Below are 21695 nucleotides of genomic sequence, written 5' to 3' on the forward strand. Positions count from 1 at the left end.
AGAATAGCTTACCAGAGCAAGACTCTTTCTAGCTACTGAAGTACAATGATAGTGGCTGTCAAAAGGAGGAGAAATAATAAATAACATCACCAACTGCAACCTAATATAGCTGAGACCTAATAAGGAAGGTTTCTTTCACATTTTCTTTGGCTCATTTATTCCTTTATTCCATGTGTTCATCTGTAATCTATTAAATACAATAGCATTTAAACCTCATTACAACAGTGATACAAAAAGACAAGCGCTAGGAAGTTAAAAGTTAAGACATAGGGAAGACGAGATAAGATTTAGCCTTTAACCTTTAAACACATGGTTCAAAGTGACTGCGCTTGAAAGCTTGCTCAGAACTTTTTTCCAACTACTAAGCTGGTCTAATAAAAGAGATCACATCTACCCAAAAAACCCTTGCCAGCTTGGTTTAGGGCACATGGACAAATAAAGGTGGTGGTCTCAGCCTAAGGCTTGAGTGAAGATCTGTCCCTGTTTCAGAACCACAACACAGTTTGGGAAGATGAGCAATCTCTGTTTGACACAGAACCAGGGATGAGATATCAAGCATGTTGTAGGCCTGGATGCTAGGAGTCAGGGAATACGATGGCAGCTTTCTGAGAACATTGCTGCAAAGTGCTCAGCCCTGACTGGTACTTGTGCTCCCTCATCTACATAAGCACTGAATCTGCATACAAACCTGGAATATAGTAAAAATTAAGAGATAGACCACACTAGCTCCTGTGCTCTGGGCCTGGAACTCCGCGCGTTTTAGCTACCGTTTAATATTTTAGAAAATGCTGTGATTCTGAAAGGCACCTCACTAGCAGCTGAGATCCTCTCTTTATGCTTCCTCGTATTACCCAGCAGATGGACCTCATCCATGACCTCCTTAGCTTCCAAAGGCCAAGAACAACTTTGATTTCTATTTCCATTCAAACCTTCACCTTCAGTCTGAGATTGTCACCAACAGTACCAATTAACAGTAACTGGGATAGCAAGGTTATTTCATGATACGGACACCTAGTTAAGAATTACTGAAATGAGACTAAAAGCTCATTTCTTACAGGTCCCAGCTGTCAGATGGCAATGCTTTAAATCACTAGTAACCTCACGTAGTTTAGAAGTTGTGACCCAGAGGTATTTTGTCTCTAAAAATAAAATCAGGGCTGCCAAACATTTGCACTCTGGACATTTTCACATGTGCTCTGGGATGCAGCGCTGGGTGCTTTAGTTAGCAAGATGTGCTAATTAAAAGCACCCATGGGTCACGTGTATCAGTGTCCCCATGCTGAAAAAATGGTGGTGGGGCGCTTTGAACTGAAGCTCACTGAACATGTTTTATTTTAAAGCATCCTGCCACCATTTTTTCAGTGCAAGGACACAGATACATGTGACGTGGAAGGCTGCTGGAGTGCGTCAAATTCTGGGCTCCAGCAGACTCAATTAATCGAGTCTGCTCTGATGCACTGGCTTTCTAGCGTGTCAAACCAAGCTCTTCGCATGTCTGTAGGAGCCCTCTGTGCCCAAACTGTACCTGCAGGTACCTCTGTGCAACCTTGCATGAACAGAGACCATGGTCTCTATCCATCTCTCACAACCAGCGATCATGCTGTCACTCACAACAGTTTTATCCACTCCTGGCAAGAAAGGATAAGGTTCTCTCCAAAAGTATCACATCACTTTTTTTTCAATTTAACTGCATTAGTTTTAATTTTTGTCAACAAAATGTGTATCATTCAACAGAGTCACAAACAGGTGCCATAATACATTCTATCCCAGGAAAAAATTGGGGATTATTACAATATTGAAAGCAAAACTAGTATGAATGCAATCATTAGGTGTAGTTGAAATCTAATACAGTGTCATCATTAGAGTTTAATACTCTGATGTATTCTACATCTTTTTTAGCGGAGGCTTTTTTTTTCTAGTCCAGATTAGGTTGTATTTTAACAGTTGATCTGAAGTGTTAAAATGTGCTTGCTCAGTCCAGCTGTCATGAACTGCATTTGCGTCTTTGTTTACCCTAAGTGCTTAAATTTTTTTTTAAATGTTTGCAAAAACGGTCCTGATCCCATGAACACAACAATAAAATGACTATTGTGCTTGCTGGCAACCAAGAACTGGTCCACAGGACAGAAACCATGATTTTTAAGTAAAGTATTTGTCAGATTTTACACAAGGTACATACAAAGGGCTCAAGATTTGAACATCAAGAACAAAGCATATATAAAGTAGTAGAGGCACATAATAACATCTGAAGCTATCCATTTTTTCCCTTTTACATATCGCTATACATTTAAAAATGGCGAAGGGGACTTTCAGAAAAATCACTCCAGCCCAGCTTTATATGGTAATTTATAAGCTTGTATAATTTTTATAATCAATTTACGAATCCCTGCAAATTAGGGATTGTAATGGAAACAGTGGCATAAGGCAGTGTTTCATTTTTGTCAATACCATAATGAACTTTAATTATGTAATTATTTCACACTTCAACAAATTTGCAGATTCTTGATTTGCACATTTCCCATGATTCTAGCAGTCAGAAAGACAAATAATGTTTTAGGAATTGCCATGTTTTGTCCTCAAGGAGTGGGATGTTTTGAAAATGGTGGGAACAGAGGAGAAAACTCAGGATTCCTGCCTAAGTCAAATGTTATTTTCCTACAAGAGCATGACTACTCTTGCCAGCAAATTTTGACCAGATATAACAGGTTCAGTCCTGGAGTTTCTGGATCTATTCTTTTAACAGGATGGGCCTCCTGAGGGCTGAAGTAAAGTAGTTTTCCAATTATATTTAAGAATTGCTGAGACTGATGAGATTACAACTGATATTACTGAAAGCTGGAAAATAAATAGCTGAAATCTGAAGCCAAATGTTGGGGTTACCAGTACATGGAAAACAAGGAGAAAATTATATTAAATACATGTAGGATGTGCAAGGCCTTGAGACTGGAGTTGAATAATTATTTATCCATTTTCTTTGGCAATGATTAGTTATTTTGCCTAGGTTTAAAAAAACCTGGTATAATCTTTGCGAAACAAATAATTAAATTTGCATACAATCATATCATGTAGCCATATAAAATAAATTATATTTTCTGCTTGCATTTTGGTTGCCGATTTAATTGATGTAACAGTGCAGAAAACTGAGACAAAATTTTATTTCTTCTGCCTTTTAATTACCATCTGCTAACACAAGATTACATTTCTTAAAGTGACTGGGTCTACCTGCCAGCTGAATTTTTCGCCTGATTTCCTCAAGCTCTGGCAGCTGCCTTCATTATTGGTGAAAATGGCATGGCAAAGCTAGCATGAAAAATGAGGCTAAGCACCTGTCACTTCATTTTTCTGCAAAGAAACAAAGAAAACACATGAAACTCGATGCTCTGCACAGTCTATACTCAGTGACAATTTGCTGTGAAAGAGAATAAAGCATCAGTTTGTTCCCAAGTACAATAACAAGCATGACATATAAAAGCACTTCCAGCAACCTGCATATTTATTTATGATAAACAGAAAAGATAAATCTTCAGAATAAACCATGTGAAGAAAGAAAAGGAGAGGAGTGTACATAAGAGATCCTACCCTGATTGCTGAATTCTTTTACAAATAGCATTGGGCTCCTACTACTGTCCTCTTGGAGAGGAGAGTCATCAGCAAATTTCATCACCTACAGTCAGCACGAGGGACAGACCTCTTACTGATTACAATTCAGGTTCTCTTGGACCATAATTCTGCAAGGTACTAGACCATGCCTCACTTTATGCTTATGAATAGTCTTACAGGAGTCAATGGGATTACCTGTGCACTTAAGTACCTTGTTGATCTGAGGCCTATGGTGGGTAGTTAGGATTTGATGTATTTTGAGCAGAGTAGTATATTTTGTAGCAATGAGGTGGCCTCATCTTCCTGGAGGGATATTGTGACATGAGGAAGAATATGCCTGAGAGGACAAGGAGTGGAGAAACAAGTGGAAAGAAACGGGAAAAGAGGACCGAGAAAATTATAAACATGGGTCTTTCCTGATGTAACAGACATTGAAGGGTCGCGTACCAGACCGGAGGGTGTCCCATGACAAGGCTGGTCTCTTTGGAGACCCTATACTAGGGCAAAGAAAACTTGTTCCAATGGGGACCCTGTACACAGGACAAAATGAAACTGTCCCGGACACAGACCTCGTGGGCATTTTTATGCATGTATGCATTGCAGTGCCAGGCTCTTTGAAAAGCACCCGGTGCTGCAACGCATGCAGTTGTATAAGCGGCAAAATGTGCACTGAGAAAATGGCGGTGGTGCGCTTTTGAACACAAACACCTCAGCAGTGCTTTAGTTCAAAAGCGCTCCGCTGATATTTTCTGTGCGCTGACATGCGTTTTGCCACTTACAGAACTACACTCGAGTAAGGGAAGAGTGTGTAGCTGTGGAAGCCCATCCCAGTGCTCAGACAAGGGGAGGCAAGACTCGTTGAACTGGGGCGAGTTCATTGGGGGTGTGTGTGTGTGTGTGTGTGTGTGTGTGTGTGACCTAAAGGGAAGGCGTCGGCTGTGAGAGCCACACCCAGCGCACCCGTGTGTTCACCCATGGGAAGTGTGTATGCATTGGCCTGCAGCCTGAGCTAAACACCCCACTGTGCAGGGGCGATGAGCCAGGGCAGTGTACATTGTGTGTTGCAGGGACCCAGATGTGGAAGCAGCTGCCAGCAGTGTGGTGATGGCTGAGCTGATGTGGCCCAGCCATGAAGGACTCACCACGGTGCGGTGCGGTGGGAGGAGCTGGGGATTCTGTGTAAATTCATTGTGCATAAATGTCACTAGTAGCGTTTGTAAATGGGTAACCAAAAGCTCATGTTGTAAATATTAAGCAATTTATTTATTAGTGCTTCAATGTCTAATTACTGTTTACGCTTCTCCTTTATCCTATAACACACCTGAGAGGTTATCAGTCTGTGAACTCTGCAGACACTAGGGGTGTGCAAAGTGGGCTGTATTCAATTTGGATTCGGATTCAGCCTGATTTGGGGGACAGTGATTCGCTGATTCGGATCACTGTCCCAATTTGATTCAGCTGAATCTGAAGATGCAATTCTGATTCAGAGAATCAGCGATTTGGCCATAGACAGAGCATTATATGTTTTTTCTACATACCTCGAGGACCTCAAGGTACATAGAAAAAACACATAAAGCTGTGTCTATGGCCTAATTGTTGAATTTCTCCAAATCGATTTGGAGGTTTCTGATTCAATTTGGAGAGATTAAAGGGTCTCCTGATTTGATTCAGATTCAGAGATTTGGAAGCCAAATTGGGTAAAATCTTCTCCAAATCAAATCAACGACTGAAGCTTTGCACAGCACTAGTGCACACCCAAGTGACTATGCCCACACCACCAATGCTCCTTTTGTGTACTGTATATAAAGTTATTTTGGTAGGAATTTGTCATTTGTATCTGCTTTAGTTATATCTTATTCTGTACATAATTAAATTGTATATACTTAAATATTTGTAAATAATTATATTGGTGGTTGCAAAGGGTCTGTAAGTGTAAAAGGGGCCCTCCCAGCTGCAAAGCCCCATTTCAGCTCCGAGGAGAGACAAGTGAGGCTCATACTACTGGGCACCCCAGGATTCCAAGACTCGGACGTGGCATGCAAGTAGCACCGTGGCACATGGGTAGTGCCAGGGTTACACCTATTTGTTTCAAGTTTGCCTAGGTCAAGTAAGAGCAGTCATACTGCAAAATGCCACTCAGGTTTCTGTGCTTAAACTGGTACTGTATTCATTAAGGGGTGGCCCTAGCCTCACTAGAGTTGCATCCTATCAATCTGAGTGTTAGAATAAGAGCAGATGCTGCAGATTTTTCACAATAAATGGTAGAAATGAATGGTGATCTAATTGAGTATCATCCTGCTTTGACCAGAGGGCCGGACTAGATGACCTCCTGAGTCCGTTCCAACCCTCATTTTCTATGATTCTATAAAGGCATGGAGGACTAGCAAGAGTTGACTTGTGCTGGACTGCAGCTACATTGCAGTAGTCAATTTAGTGAATGATTTGGGCTCACGCAGGGTATATCTTCACCACACAGTTAACCTAGGGCCTTATCCAAGTTTTAGCCTGCTCTCCCACCCCTATCACCCATACTGATAAATCTCTGGGGAAGAGCCCAAGAGCATCTCAATCCAAAACTACAGAATATATCCTCATGTGGGCAAGTGCAGACACAGGGAAAAAGAGCAAGACAGATATGCCTGTGATTTGAGAGTGCTTGCACCCTGGCCAGGCTAATTTAGATGTTCAGACCTGGAGGCTGCACATCTCCTGGGCTGCACATACTTTTGGGCTCTTGGCTATACCCTCTTTTGGGCCAGCCAACTCAAATTAGAAACTGCAACTTGCTGTACATAAAGGCTTTAGTTCAAGGGTAAGAGCTAATTTAGGGTAAATGGCAGAGTTACAACTAATATTAACTTTGCAGTGAAGACCGGGGTGTAGCATCCAGAATAATTTTTGCCACCATTTTAGATGAAGGAGTTGAAACACGTGCCTCATTGAGAGGGCTCCAAAAAGAAGCATCCACTGCTGAATTAATAAACCAGTGGGATTTTGTGGGCATAAATGTTCCGTTTGGACAATCAGACCACAGAGTGAATAGGGTCTGGTGGGAGGATTTGCTGCTGTTTGCTTGGAGATAGTTTTCTATAATGCTGTTACTAAAGGAGCAGCACACCTTTCTACAGCTGAATTGTGGCTATGGAAAGAGAGGAACTTCTTTTTTCTAATGAAACCTTAGAATTAGCCGAACATTGCCAAGATGTTTCTTAAATGATGCAATCTGCATTTTCTTCTCTCCTTCTCTGTTATTTTCAGTTCTGCCTGATTTTAAGATAATGTTTTTGGAGGATTTTGCTGATGTGCAGCATGAATTATGTATGGTCTGAATCATTCACATTTTGCAGCAGCACACTGAAAGCATGAATCCAGGTTGTCAGACCTAAATCTGCAGGTTCATATTTTAATCGGCATTTCGATATTCCTTTTGCCATATGCTATGCATAAAGAAGAGGGCCTTATATTATGGTGTTAACCAATTCCATAGAGAGAATATATTTATCCCATCAGCGAGATGACCACTGAGAAGACAAATCTATACACTCTGAATATTTGAGAGAGGTTCTAGATGAGGTTCATCCAACATACTCAACTGAATGAGATTTAGCTAATTGCCGAATTGAAGTTTTCCGATTTTGGGGAAGGGGACAAACAAACAAGAAAATATATTTTTTTTGTTTTTACTGTTCCCAGGAAAGCTGTCAGAAGAAATCCCCATACAGAAAGTTATATTTTTTATCACTCTAGAATGAACAGAAGAGTTTATAGGACAAATATATGAGAGTTATTTTTTATTTCATCCATATTTATGGACAGATAATTGAAATTTTTTGCTTCAGTGACTTTGATGAAATACTGTGGAGTTTTTAGCAGGAGGCATGAAGAGTTTTATTGCTTTAATATTTTTATAGACATTTCTAATTTTTATGGGAATAAAACTGAAATATTACATCAATTATTAGTGTGTCTATGAAGAAATCGTTAGTAGCAGTGTATTTGAACACTCATAGCAATGAAGAGTTCAAATCCAGGGCAGATGACACTAATGCGACATGGGGAGTTATTAATTTTACTTTTATTGCAATCTATTATAATTAGCATTTTTGAGTTATGAATCCAGTGCCCATGGTAACAAAAGAATCACTCTGCCTTTAACACACATTTCTGTGCCATTGTATAGTAATCACCATTACACACAGCCAGGTTACCCAGGGTTTTGAATTTGATACATTTACATTTCACACACTAAGCGGGACTGGACATGGTTGATACTTGGAGGTGGTGTCTGTTAAAGAAACCAAACCAAGGTGTTGTGGGAAGTGCTACTAGTGATGCAGTAGGTGGCACTCCTCCCTTGGTTCAGAGTCATGGCACCAGCATGTTGGGTACTAGGACTACTGGAGACAATGTGTGATCATAGATATGAAAATGGATTCGTTCACTCTGTCAGCTCAAAACCATCCCTCAAATACTTTTATTCAAGGGCTCAGGGATTAACTTAATGGCCTTGTAAAATTCCACTTTGCCTAATTATATTTTGTCATATTTCCCCTCTCACTTTCAATATGCATTGTGTTCTGTTATGGCACAGAGGAAGAGTGGCTTATTTCCACTCCAGAGGTAGCAACTGCTCAGTGGTAGTATTTGAACTGATGGTAATAACATGCCCATAATCAGTTTTAAAAGTCCATAGACACATGTCATTCATTTCATTAAGTAAATGAAAGTTTGCTTTCTACCTTTCCATATTAGTTGATACTTTGTTCAGGTACTTTCAGGTTTAAGCCATTACTTATCCCTTACTATTATTTTAACAGCTAATGAAGGAAAAAAAAACCTACCATCATTTTATTTAAAAAGTCTTCAAAACAGACAGAATGAAACTTATTTTAAGCCCACACAACGCATGAAATAATTCTTAATTTGGAGAATGAACTTTAAAAAACGGCTGTAAAAATATTCAGTGCCCTTTTAATGTTTATGACAAAAATGAGAGTTAACAATGTGGTTGTATATTTACACCAGTTATTTGTCATTATTTTAAATGGCAGTCTCAACATTTTAGTGAGTTAGTCAGTTATATGCTTTCGACTTCTTAGTTCTGATTCTTGCCAATACTTAAATCTCTTTACCCACTTCAAAATTATATTCTTTTTTTCTTATAACAGATGTCATATTTAATAAAAAATGTAATCAGTATATTTCCAAACCAATCTAATTCCCTGAATCAATAAATTCAAAGAGTAGTTGTTTAACACATGAAATCTTTTCAGAAAAAGGCAAAATTCTAAAACATAGCATCCCTATTTCAAAATATTTGTATACATTGGTAAATCAAGCTTTTTTGTCCAAGTTTACAGACATTGGTGTTTTCATTGGTAAGACTATCATGCTGGCAAAGTAATTTCTAGTAAATTCCATGGGACAATTTTGAAAAAGCAATATTAACAAAAAGGTTCAAACGAATGCTTGCAGCATACTTACAAGAAATAAATAACCTTACTGAATGCATTTTTACTGAGATGTCTCAAGCAAGTTGTAGTTTGAAGACCTAATATCTCCGTTCTGTCCTATACAGCTCCATATTTGGCTGAAGTACATTTCCCATTGCCCAACGTGTAGGGTTACCATATTTCCAGTTCCAAAGAAGAGGACACCTGTCATGCGCGTGGGGGTGGGAAGGGTATATGATTGTGAGGGGCAGCGATATGACGGTGCCCTGGACCTGCCCATTGCATTGCCCCACACTCCCAAGCCACAGACCCCCAGCCCTGCTGTGGCTCCTCTCTCCCGACCTTGGGACTTCTAGCCCTGCCAGTGCCCCTTACTCCCAACCTGCATTACCCTACCCCCCTGGGCCATGCTGGCACCCCTTATTCCCAAACCACAACTTCCCCCTCCCTGCTGGTGCCCATCACTCCTGCCCCGCACTCTGGACCCACAGTCCCCAGTCCCTCACTTCCAAGCCACAACCCCCTGCTCCTTTCATCTCCTGGGTGCCCCCCCTGCAACCTTTTTCACACAGTGGGATGCTGCCTACAACCCAGCCCCCTCCACAAGTTGCAATCCCATGCCCCATATCTGATCTAGATAGAAAAAGGCAGGTTCTAGGATCATGGGAGTGCCTTTTGTGCTGAGGCAGAGAAACTAAACTGAACTTGGTAGGTGCAAGACCCTCTGGACATCTCCACAGCCCCCGGGCAGCTAGGTATTTCCCTGCTGCACCCCACTTTCTCCCAGTGCCGGCAGGTACCCGCTCCCCTCACACAGCTGAGCTGAGCAAAGTCCTGGACATTTGATTAGATTTTAAAAACCCGCCCGGACAGAGATTGAAGGATCAAAAAAGAGGACATGTCTGGGAAAACCCAGCTGTATGGTAACTCTACAATGTGTTCTCCCCTCTGGTGGGGTGGCAGTGCACATCCTGAAAGTTACAGAATTTCTTTATGTTCAAGGTTTCCTTGACCTCTATGACTGCTGTGACAAGCACAGCCCTGGTCATCACATGTTATCTGTATGCATCAATGCCCCTGAGCTGTTTTCTGTACTGGAGGAAACAAAGGAATGGCAATTTCAGTGTCAAGTAAACAGACTCCATAGCCCCTTCTTTTGGCATCTATTGTAAGTCTACATATAACTATGATGATGGCTTTATGTCAGAAGAGCAGGATGGGGTGGGAGGGTTTACTGTAAGATAGTAGCGGGGAAATTCTTTGATAGGCTGGGATAAACTGCTGGCTTGGAAAAGGTACTTGCTTTGTTTTCAGCCTCAGCTCCCAACTTCACAAAAATAACAAATTTGGGGGTTCTTAAATATTTTATGGCATTCTGAAACCTCTGATAAAAATCAACATGCTCTTTTTCAAGCATAACCATAAAGAATATTACTGACCCCATCAGTTTATGCAAGAGAAACATCTATTTCTAAATGTCTACAGCTGTCTAATGGTGCTTGACTTTAAACAACAGCATGCTCCCGTGCTAAGCCCATGATATGCCCAGAAGAGGCAGCACATTAGTTGGACCTGGCCACCCAACATTTTATAGATTGGGTTCTCTAGTGGGGCTTTTTTGAGTGCTTTTATCTAATAGCTGATTGACTCAAAAAGCCGCGCTGAAGTGCCCAATCTATACAGACCCTGCAGAGCCAAGTCAAAGTAATGCGCTATTGCTTCTGATAAAGCGCGTTTCTTTTTTCCCTCCCATGTCTGCCAGCACCCCTAAAGGGCTATATTTTTTTAGTCAGAAGGGATTATGATAATCTAATATGCTCCCCCCTGCAGGACACAGGTCAAAAACCCTCACTGAATATTTTCTGGGCAAACCCATAATTACAATTTCAGCTGAAGTATATCTATGGGAAATATATCTAATCTTCATTTAAAAACCTCAAGTATTGAAGAATGCACTACACCCCTAGGTAAGTTGTTCCAGTGGTAAATTACCCTTGCTGTTAGTAGAATTTTAGTGCTTTTTGGGTCTGAATGTGTTTGACTTCACTTTCAAACATGAGATCTTGTTATGGGCATTTATGTTAAATTAGACAGCTCTAGTGTCAGAAATCTCAACTCCATCCCTGTTGGTACTTGCAGATCTGGTTGATGCTTAACTTTCAGTTGGATAAACCACAGAAAGTTTCTTTACTTTCATGCAGTGAGGTTGTTCTTTTTTCAGATTTCTAGTCTTTTTTAAAACTCGTTTCTGAATCCTTTCAATGTTTTCACCATCATTTTTGAAGTATGGCTGCCAAAACAAAGTAGTTCCACTAAAAGGCACACTAATACTGAATGCAGAGGTTACAGTTCCCTACCTTTACTTGTTATTCCCCTTCTTATATGTCCAAGAACTGCTTTGAATCTCTTAACTATGGCATCACCGTGGGAGTTCATATTCACTTGGTTATCTACTGTGACCCTTTAAGTCCTTTTCAAAGTCATTGTTTCCCACAATGCAGTCCCATGTCTTACAAGGGTGCCCTACAATTTTATTCCTAGATGTATGAACTTGTATTCAGCTGTACTAAAATATGTTATTCAAATGAGTCCACATTACCAAGCCTGATTATTCTCTATTGCTGACCTTTCTCCACCAATCCAGCAATTTCCTTTTCATCTTCAAATTTGATGAGCCAGGATTTTCTTCTAGATCATTAATAAACATATTGAATAGCATTGGACCAGGAATTTATCCCTACACAAGATCCCTTCCCTCCCCTACCTCCTCCCTACCTGTAATCTTGGATTACAATTCCCCATTCACAATTACTTTTTGTGATCTATCAGTTAACCAGCTTTTTATCCATTTTATCCAAATGAGCAGTCCAGACTTGAAGTTTTAAAAATTAATCAGGATAGACTGAAACAAACATTATTTTACGACATAAAATACAAGAATCAAGTTTTCCAGACTTGTTAGCAATTGCTTTGGTTTTGCCTTGAGCTGTTTTGCAGCAGTTAAGAAAAGGCATTAGCAGATTCACCCCTGGAGTGAGGTACTTTCTGTTCCCATAAACAAGAATAAGTCTTTTGTGTGCTGAAGGTAGTGGGAGTTATCCTCAGAAGACTGTTAAAATGCAGAGAGATCTGGTGACAGCACTTATTAGAATTAAGGGCTTAGTAAGAATGGGAAAGGGTAGAAGTTTGCACTTGAAACAATGGTGATTCATAGGGAGAGCCAGGGCTGCCACTTGAACTCTGAGGAAATTACCCCTCAATTCATGTGTATTCACATGTAAAAACCTCAGCTATCCACAGCCAGTTGTGAATTTGACCCATTGTAAAAGGTCACCTTTTTTGCAGAAAGACAGATTTGGGGCTGTAGGGTGGCAATTTATACCTGAGGAAACTCACTTTTGTTTTCACAAAGACCAGCCTGAAATCCGAAGAGGTTGCAAAAATAGTTTGCATTTCCAAAAAACTCTTTACCTGTAATTTTTTTTTACCATTAATGAGAATTTTTATTACATGGACCTAAATGGGCTATGCACATGGAAAGTAAGAGTGATACAGAGAATGTTTCAGTCCATTTTTTTCTCTATAGGATCTAGCAGCTCAGATTTTGATTTATTAGTTTCAGGGTACAGAAAAGCTAAAAGTTGTTCCATCAGATGGTGGATGGCTAAGAAACACACTAAGACCCTTTCTGCAAGATCATAAAAAGCATCACAGTACTATTTAGCTGTTCATAAGGGTTCTTTTTAATTTTGAATAGCAGGGGAGGCATCATTGCTTTCTTGAACTGACCCTCTCACTTTTAAGCCACATAACTTGACCTACGGTATTGAGACAAAGTCAATTAATTTTTCAAAATTAAAATCAACAGACCCAGCCTCATAGATCAGGTAAAGAACCTACAGATATAGGTGAACAGATGTTGAAAGCATTGTATGAAGATCAAAGAGCTAAAGGGGTCTTTTATATCTTTCACTGTTCAGACGCAACTTCATTATCTAAGGGTAGAAACAGACAACGCCTTTGTGCCACCATAACATTTTTTATGGCATCACAAAGGCCAAGCAAACAGACATTTGTACCCCTTGTTGCACCACAAATGCCCCAAATTTATGACCATCACAAAGGCGGTAATTATTTCTGCTGCTGTATTGGGTCAAACGTCTGTTTGCTTTGTGGCATGCGAGCACCGGTAGCCCAGAGGTACCTGCACTCTCCAGCCACCCCAGGCAGGCACTCCCAGGGCTTGCAGGGCCTGATCCTGTGTGCCCCAGGAATTCCCATGCAGGATTAGGCTCCTCAAGCCCCAGGGGTACCTGCCTGGCTTTCCCCTCTTACTGAGACATATGCCAGGCAACCTCCAAGGCATGTCTTTATAAGCAGAGAAAGCTGAGGTTCCCCACTATAGCGATGCACCCCTTGGCCTTTGTGGTGGCCACAAATCCCACCACAACTAGTCCACTTCATTTGGTGACTTTTGTTTATAGCCTAACAGAATCTTGTCTTTTCCAAAGAAAGTAATATTAGCTGGTCTGATAAGTTTATATTTTATCCATTTCTCTATTGAGCAAGAATGCAAGTGTTAAAGTAGTTTAGGGTAGTTTTAAGGGGATGGACTCTTTCAAATAGGAAGTCCTCTAGCCAGGGTGCACTGATACTGTGCACCCTGATTTCAGGTTTAGCATTTCAGATGTATATCCTGATTTGCTAAAGTGGATGATAGTATGAAGAGAAGCACAAATCAGAACTTATTTCTGCACTGTTACTTTTATAATCTACATTTTAACACAGTTTTATACATAAAAGTATTTCTCTCAAGCAGCATAGCTATAAACTTTGAGTGGCACACTGCACTTAGTAGACTGCTGGGAGGTCTGTGTAAACAATAATAATTCATGTCAGAATTTATATGTTGAGGGTCATTGTGCTTTTAGTGCAACTATGTTAATAGTTTGGCTTTTTATTATTAGGTAATATAGTAACACTATTTTCTTACTAGTGATATGGTAGCTGTATATCAAACTCAGATGCATCTGGAAAAAATAGAGCTGTGGCATATGAAGATTTTGAACTAGCTTATTGATATGACAGCACAACAGGAAAGGCTTTCTGTTGTAATTAGATATTGTAACACATTATACTGGATGTTCCAATGTATATTAAAACTGTATACGTATGCGTTAGGCCTTGTAGTAAAGGTGAGATATAGTAAAAGATATGCTAAATGCCTCATTAGAACAAAGCATAACCACCTTCTATAACCAACTCTGTTTCAACAGATGAATGAAGCATAGATTGAATGTGAATGAAGGACAGAAGGGGACAAACAAACAGTCCCTATAGAAGTTTGGAATCTCAGTCCCTGGAAATGTTCAAGAACAGGTTAGACAGACACTTGATTGGGATAGTTTACTCAGGGATGATCCTGCCGTGAACTAGATGACTTTGTGAGGTTGCTTCCAGCCCTACTTTTCTATGGTCCTACTCAAGTGTTTGGAACGGGATTTCCATTTTCTTTACTTGATTGTGTCGGAGCCGAGGGTGGTCTAAGGCTATGGCCAGCAGCCCGGACCGTCAGGTGGGGTTTTTCCACGACGGAGTAGAGTTAGGCACGGAAGCGTATTGGTTGTACAAAGAAAGCTTTACTTACACTGCCGATGGTCACAGTGCAGGATGGAAACTTGCTTGAGTTACAGTTGCACACAAACAAACAGAAGTGAGATCTCTTCCGAACCGAACCGAGATGAGTCGTCGATATACGACTCTGCACGCTGAACACGGGGGATATGTCAAATTTTCCACTATGACGGGGAGTGGCTAGAAGCTGATCAGGCCTCTATGTCCTCCTCCAAGACACACGCGGAGTTTGCTAGGCTCCACAGCGCGCTTAGAGTTCCCCACGAGATGGTTGTGGAGTCCTCCAACTTGGGCGGAAACTGCTCTAACCTTTTATACGGCTAGCAAGCCAATTGCTAGCCGCCACGTAGGAATAATTTAGAATTGACCAATAGTGGGACACTAATTTGCATACGCGTAGCAGGAGCTCTTTGCACCGGGGTTTTCTCTCTGCAGCTGAGAAACCCACCGTGCAAAGAAAGCTTCGTGTGGCGGGAAAATTCCAATGTGCCGAGGCACTAAAAATCATTGGGTTATGACAGATTGCACAGACACATATGCATTAGAGGTCTGCAAACTCCAGTTTGACTAGTTTTGCTTTCCTATTTCTGCTCCTACCACAAACTGCCTTATCTTTTTTGGCGTGCTTCTTCTTTGCATAGCTTCCTAACATAGATCTGCATCATTTGACACCTGCTTTTTATCCAAGATCAACTGTTGACTCAGTCTTATGGCAGAAAGTCTCACAAACATCTCAAGCTGTCATTTGCATGGAATCACTATATCTCTGAAAATTACGGATGAACAACTTACAAGTTTGAAGCCATGACCAACAGTGGATTGTCAGCCAGTCAGTGAGGTAACAAGGCGCTGTCTGCATGTTTGGTATTTTCCAACAATTTCAATGGATTAGTGCAGTGCTCAACACAGCATATGGAGGTGGTAAATGAAGACCTGTCTGGTCTTATGCTGGGGAGTTTACTTTTTCCACCTGAGAGAAACTGAACAGGTGAGAAAAGAACAGAAGGGCAAAATTAGACAATGAACTCTTTTTTCAAAAAGGACCAAAAAATGCATCTGACTAAATCTGACAAATAAAATACACGAAGGCCTAAATATTCAAAGAGACAAGTGATTCTGATTAGCTTAGATTTTGAATGACAACCTTAAAGCTGTTCAAAAGATCCTGATTTTCAGAAACTACCAAACACGCACTCTTGAAAAAACGGGTCTCTTTAAGGTGTCATGAGCTGGGCCTCCAAAGTTACTAACCCCTTTTGAATATGAAGCAATAAATTATTTTCCATGTAAGCAACTGCTCTAATTGCTGAAAGACATTATATCTGTGTGAATTTCTCTGCGGCCTGCTCTGCACTTAAAAGTTTTATTGGCACAGCTATGTTGATTAGGGGCGTGATTATTTTTTTACCATTATAGCTATGCTAGTAAAAGCTCTAGAGTAGATGCAATTATATTAATATAATTGTGATTACAGCCATATAAGTACATGCCAATCATGGGAGCCAATATCAAATCCTATTCATTCTCATAGTCACTTTCAATCTAGAATGATCAGACATAACTCACAAATGAGGCAGCTGAGCAAAGGTTGTTACGCGGACCTTCTGCAAAGACTCCCTTATCTTGATCCCCCCTGCTAGGTGAAATCTATCTCGCTGCCCAGCCGTAAGATGTAAATGATGCTTAGTAGTAGGCATCTGTCTCAGGAGACAACAGAATTACACTGAGTGGGACATCGGCTTGCTGAATGTAATCCTCGCTTGAAAGATAAAGAGAAGCTGGAGTAACCTCTCCAGGGTACAAAAGCCTGGGCAGTGTATACAGAGGCAGTTTCCCCACGCACCTCTCTTGGCCTTGCTGCTTTAATCCAAAGGAAAGGCAGGTGCCAGGATGTTTGGACCCAGCTTGGCTGCAGGAGCTCCTGGAGCAAAGGAAGTAGAGTTGGGCTCCTGAACCCGAGTCAGCAGCCAGTCCAGGAGTGGAGCCCCAGTAGATAGGCACTGTCATTTATTTATTTCTTATTTATAAAAATAACCTAACACTTCAGCCTAAAGTTAAAAGCGAACTTTCTAATGTTCCTAATCTGCAGAGATCATGCAAACTCTTTAAATCAAGGCTGTACCTCTTTTCCTAAGTTATGTTGCAACTTACATAGAATGGGGGCCTTAATATGACAATTATTTGGTGAGGTTGTCTGGCTAGTCCCACAAGAGGTTGGACAAAGTAATAGTAATGACCTGTCTAGCATTAAAGTCTCTGAGTCTGTAGCAGACTGAATTTTAACTTTAAATGAATGATTATACTGATGGGTCATTTCAATGCTAAGGTGCTTGCTTAATAGCTGATGGATTTCACATATCCCTGTGGACATCTTCCAAGTCTCAAATTTCAATGGGGAAAGGCAGACTCATCCTCTGCTTATGTGGAAGTAAACAATGGGGGGCTGGTCTGCCCCAGCAGAGCTGTTAACCAATCAAAGTACTTAATGGGGAAAAAAGAAGCTTTCGGAGCATTTCACTCATTTTTGGGGCCAAGTTCATCAATGGACTTGTTCATGAGGTAAAAGAAGTTACAGCAAGAATGATGTAGTGCGTTCAGTGTATTTCTTGTGCAGGATTTGAATTCTTTAAAGATATTAGAGCGCTGTTATAGCCATGATGGTCCAGGAATTATGCGAGAGGCAAGGACATTCTGGGGAGATATCTTTTATTGAACTAACTTCCTAGCTGCGATAAAGTTAGACAAGCTTTTGAATGCAAGGTATTCTTCTTCAGGTCACCTAAATACCTGAAGAAGTAGTTTCAGGTCACACGAAGAAGAATGCCTTACATTCAAAAGCTTGTCTAACTTTATCCCAACTATGGAGTAGATGCAATAAAAGACATTCCCCCCAAATCCTTGCCTCCCTCTAAAGACATTAAATATTACCACTCTCATCTTAAATTTATTCCTCCCCCACTACTTCCTGCGCCTACAGGTCTCACTTCATTAAATGTCCCTTCCTAACCTCACACATCATTTTCTGCTTCCCTAACTTTGTTTCTTTCATTGCTTCCATAGGAAACTCCTTCTGAGAGGGAGATCGCAATCATCTCAAACCACACTTCTCTGCCTGTTAATCACCATCTTATCTCTCTATGATTATTCCTCAGAATGGTCTGGGGAAGATGGCCTCTCCCTCACCTCTGACCATCTCTCAGAGATCAGCCTCTCTGACCTCTCTCGCTTTAGCTTTTGACCCTTTCACATTACTGCTCTTCTCCAGGTGATCAATGACCTGATTTTCTACAGTGGACACGGATCCTTCTTTCTTCTCCTAATTTATCTTCATGACAATGCTGATTATTTATTCTATCCTTCCTGAACCCTTCAGACAAGAAAACAGCTTCTTTGATGCTCTCTCTTCCTGCTTAGATTCCACCTCTGAAACCTTTTTCATTTCCTTCAGGCGTTACATCTCCCTTCATTCTTCACGGTTTAAGGCTCTGTGCCCTTGGCTTTGTTCTTTACTCCATCTATCTTCTTCTTTTAAGATGCCTCATTGCCATAAATGTTTCATCCTTGAGTGTCATTTTTATGCAGTTAATGTAACAGCTTTGCAATTCTTTGACTCAGGCTTGGTCTACATTACAAAGTTTTGCCAGCATAATTAAGTCAGCGAGCATTGCGAGAAAACCATGGCCTCAGAAGACATGTAGCTTGACAACACCTCCAATGGAGACATAACTACCCCAGCAGAAGTGCCTATGTCAGTTTGGTTAATTTTGTTTGCAGCTACGCGCTCTCACTTTCTTACATGGTTACTGAAATTCTTTGGACCCCTTCCCATGCACCGTTCTTAAGTTTCTCTTTCCAGAGCTGCACAATCAAATTCTCTCTACAAGGCTCACCTTTAAACAAAATTCTTTGATTTAATCTGTGACTGATGATGAATGATTGTACTTACTCCTATTGTCCTTGTTCTTATTTTGCTGTTATTAGTATATATTATATTATTGTTGTATTATATATTATATTGTTGTTGCTATTATATCTTATATTATTATACTTGCTCTTATTCCCTCACCTTTCCCCGTTCTTTCCCTGTTGCAAACTCACATAATGAGTTTGCAAGAATGCTTATTTATATCCCTGCTGCTTGTAAGTTCTATTTTCTTTAACTCATGTCCATCTTCACCTTTCTGATTCTGCCTTGCTATCTGTATGCACGTCATTTTATGCAGTTCTGTAAAGCATTATCTCATTATTCTGTCTCTTACTGTTGAATATTTTGTGAAACTGTGAAAGATGAGACATAAAAATAAATTGAATTGGTATACATGATACTAAGATCTTCGGAGAGAAGCAGTCCTGCAGTTAAACTGACTATATTCAGAATGCATATGTAATTTGACAGCTACTGGCAATATTTTCATGACATACTTGAAAAGGATTAATATACCGGAATTAAGTTTTAACTACTCTTGATATTCTAGCTTAGACATCAGATTCATGGGCACATCGCACTGGATTATTACTAACCAATCTGACAACAACAACAAAATGGAACAATTAGGAATTGTACTTTGTGGCAGGTTCAACCTTCAAGAGTTGAATGGGCTTTAGCGAAATTCTCGTGTGTCCTGCCCAACATACAGTGCCATCACCACCCTGCCCTAGTGAAAGTTGCCTGTAAAACCTGTATCTTTTTGTAAGATCAGAGCAGACTTATAGTGACTTACAGTGACTATTTCTAATAGAGAGAAATCTGTCTAATGGAAGTGTAAGGTTCCTAAACTGAAACATGTTGGGCTGACTGAAGAAGGACAACAACCAACGTAGTAGCAGAATAAGGGGAAAGTCACTTGGGATTCAGTTTTTCTTTTAAGGAAAGGTGAAAAGGATCTAGATATTGTAGAAACAACTTGACAAAGGAAAACATCAACATCAACAGTTGATATTAGACAGTAGCATGGTATTAGAAGAGTATCGTGATAGTCATTTCAAATGCTGTTGCAATGGTGTTCAGTCATACAAAATTTAGAATAGCATACTAACACAAGCCTGCAAATAATTACTACATGGATAATCTTGCAGTAGTAATTTTGGCAGGCTTGGGGTGATTGTTTCATTTAAAAACAAAACTGAAGAGCACACCAAAAGGAAACAGTCTTAATTCAATTAAATTTGGTCAAGAATACATCACATGCTCTTTGTACCAAGTCTATATTTTTCTAACTTTTCTTAAATACACAAAAGTAAAGATAAAATAAATAATTATTAATATTATAAATAGGCATGAGCTAACCACTGAAAAATAGAAAAAATAAACTCTGAAAATTGGATAACTCTTATTTCCTATAGTAAGTAAACTGTTAGGGTATTACCTCATTGACCACAGAACAAAATTACAATCTCACCATCGCTCTTGTGTAGGTTTTGTCTCTTCAACTGAAACAGAAAAAGACACAATAAGAAATTACTAGAGTATATTTTAAAATACGCTACATTTTGGAATGTAAAAATATTTTAAAATATTTAAAACAGATTGTCTGTGGAAGTGGTCTATGAAGCTTCAGTCTATCCACAAAGTATTTTGTGACTTTCAGATATTATGTTAGGTTGTTTTTTCCCCCATTAATAAAATAACAACACTTCACCTATCTACCTATCAGCCCTATGAGGAATAAAATGATTGTAATTCACAGATATAACAATATAATGATGTCTAACTTAAATACAGGAAAAAGAAAAACATTAATACATTCACTGTGTATTCTTTAATAGAAATATTGCATATACTATATACTTCCTCAGAGTCATCACATGGCCCTGCTGAGATGCCTTATATCATCTGTCCTGCAACCTTCCTCGTATAATAGAAACCACTGGACATGATTAAAAAAAATCCTTTTTAGACTTTAGTTTTTAAGATGCATAAACAGTTATGCACACCCATATCCCCCTACTCCTACACCCACATACACACACTACCTGTTTCAACATAATATTGGAGGGGAAAGATTTTTTTTTGTTAATGCCTGAAGTAACAAAACATTTTTAAATTGTCTAATAATACAGCAAGAATGTATCAGTGTGCAATAGCAGCAATGGAATTGATCTCATTTTTCCAATGAACCTCCACTTAGAATAAATGTAGCTCAACGAAATGTGGCACTTTATATCAAATCCCTATTTAGAAGGCATTTCATCACAAATCTGTAATATCATGATATGACATAATGAAAGATTTCAAACAGAAGAAATGTTTAAAAATAAAAAAGAAACAAAGAAAGAAAGATTAAACACGTGCTGGGGAGCACACACATTTTAGTCATATTTACAGCAATTATAAACCAGTTTTATACTTTAATGATCTAGTTTTAAATTAGAAGGAAGCATAAAACACATGCTATAAGCACCAATTTCATTTATTCCTCTAATAACTTGCAACCTGTTTCCACTTTATGTATGCTCACATAAATGTATTCAATTAGCATGAATTATGTATGCATGCCTGAATGTGCACGAACCCTTCTTAATGACTTGGGGTTATTGCAAATCTGAAATTCCCTGTATAGGTTATCCATAATATGTATGGAAGCAGCAGAACTTAATACCTGCACCTCTTCTATTTGTGTATACTTAAGCGTACTGTGGAGAAGCAATTTTGAATCTTCATTTGTACCACTTCAAATGTGTGGCCTTTCAGTTTGCCTAAGGTTGCATATCAACAAGATGAAATCTTATCTTCAGAGTGATGAGGAACACTCAAAGACTTGTTCTACCCACTGGAGTTTACATAACCATTCAACAGTTTACCATATAGAGAAGAATGATTTAGGGTAGAAGATAAGGACAGATGTTAATTTAGATTGAAACCTCCTCCCCAAATCACTATGTTGTTTGGACAAACTATATTAAAATAGGTTTGATCTTCATAAATAAAGTGTGGCAAATTACAATCTATACATTACAGACGTAATAAAATATTTTGAATTCCTAAAGCTTGGATTCTTTCATTTTCTT

The 21695-nt window shown here is 39.6% G+C and overlaps 1 long non-coding RNA gene across 1 annotated transcript in view; it reads right to left on the reverse strand.

Moving 5' to 3' along the window:
• LOC102371524 overlaps positions 1–20115 on the reverse strand; it is a 26217-nt gene extending 6102 nt beyond the window's left edge. The window contains exons 1-3 of the long non-coding RNA XR_325392.3: positions 20054–20115; positions 15480–15667; positions 3223–3342 (exon numbers count right to left, since the gene is read on the reverse strand). This is a non-coding gene — a long non-coding RNA (uncharacterized LOC102371524). The remainder of the gene's footprint in view (positions 1–3222; positions 3343–15479; positions 15668–20053) is intronic.
• Between the last annotated feature and the right edge of the window lie 1580 nt (positions 20116–21695).

The sequence above is a fragment of the Alligator sinensis genome, unplaced genomic scaffold (genome assembly GCF_000455745.1).
Source record: "Alligator sinensis unplaced genomic scaffold, ASM45574v1 scaffold459_1, whole genome shotgun sequence".
In the NCBI taxonomy this organism is placed as follows: domain Eukaryota; kingdom Metazoa; phylum Chordata; order Crocodylia; family Alligatoridae; genus Alligator; species Alligator sinensis.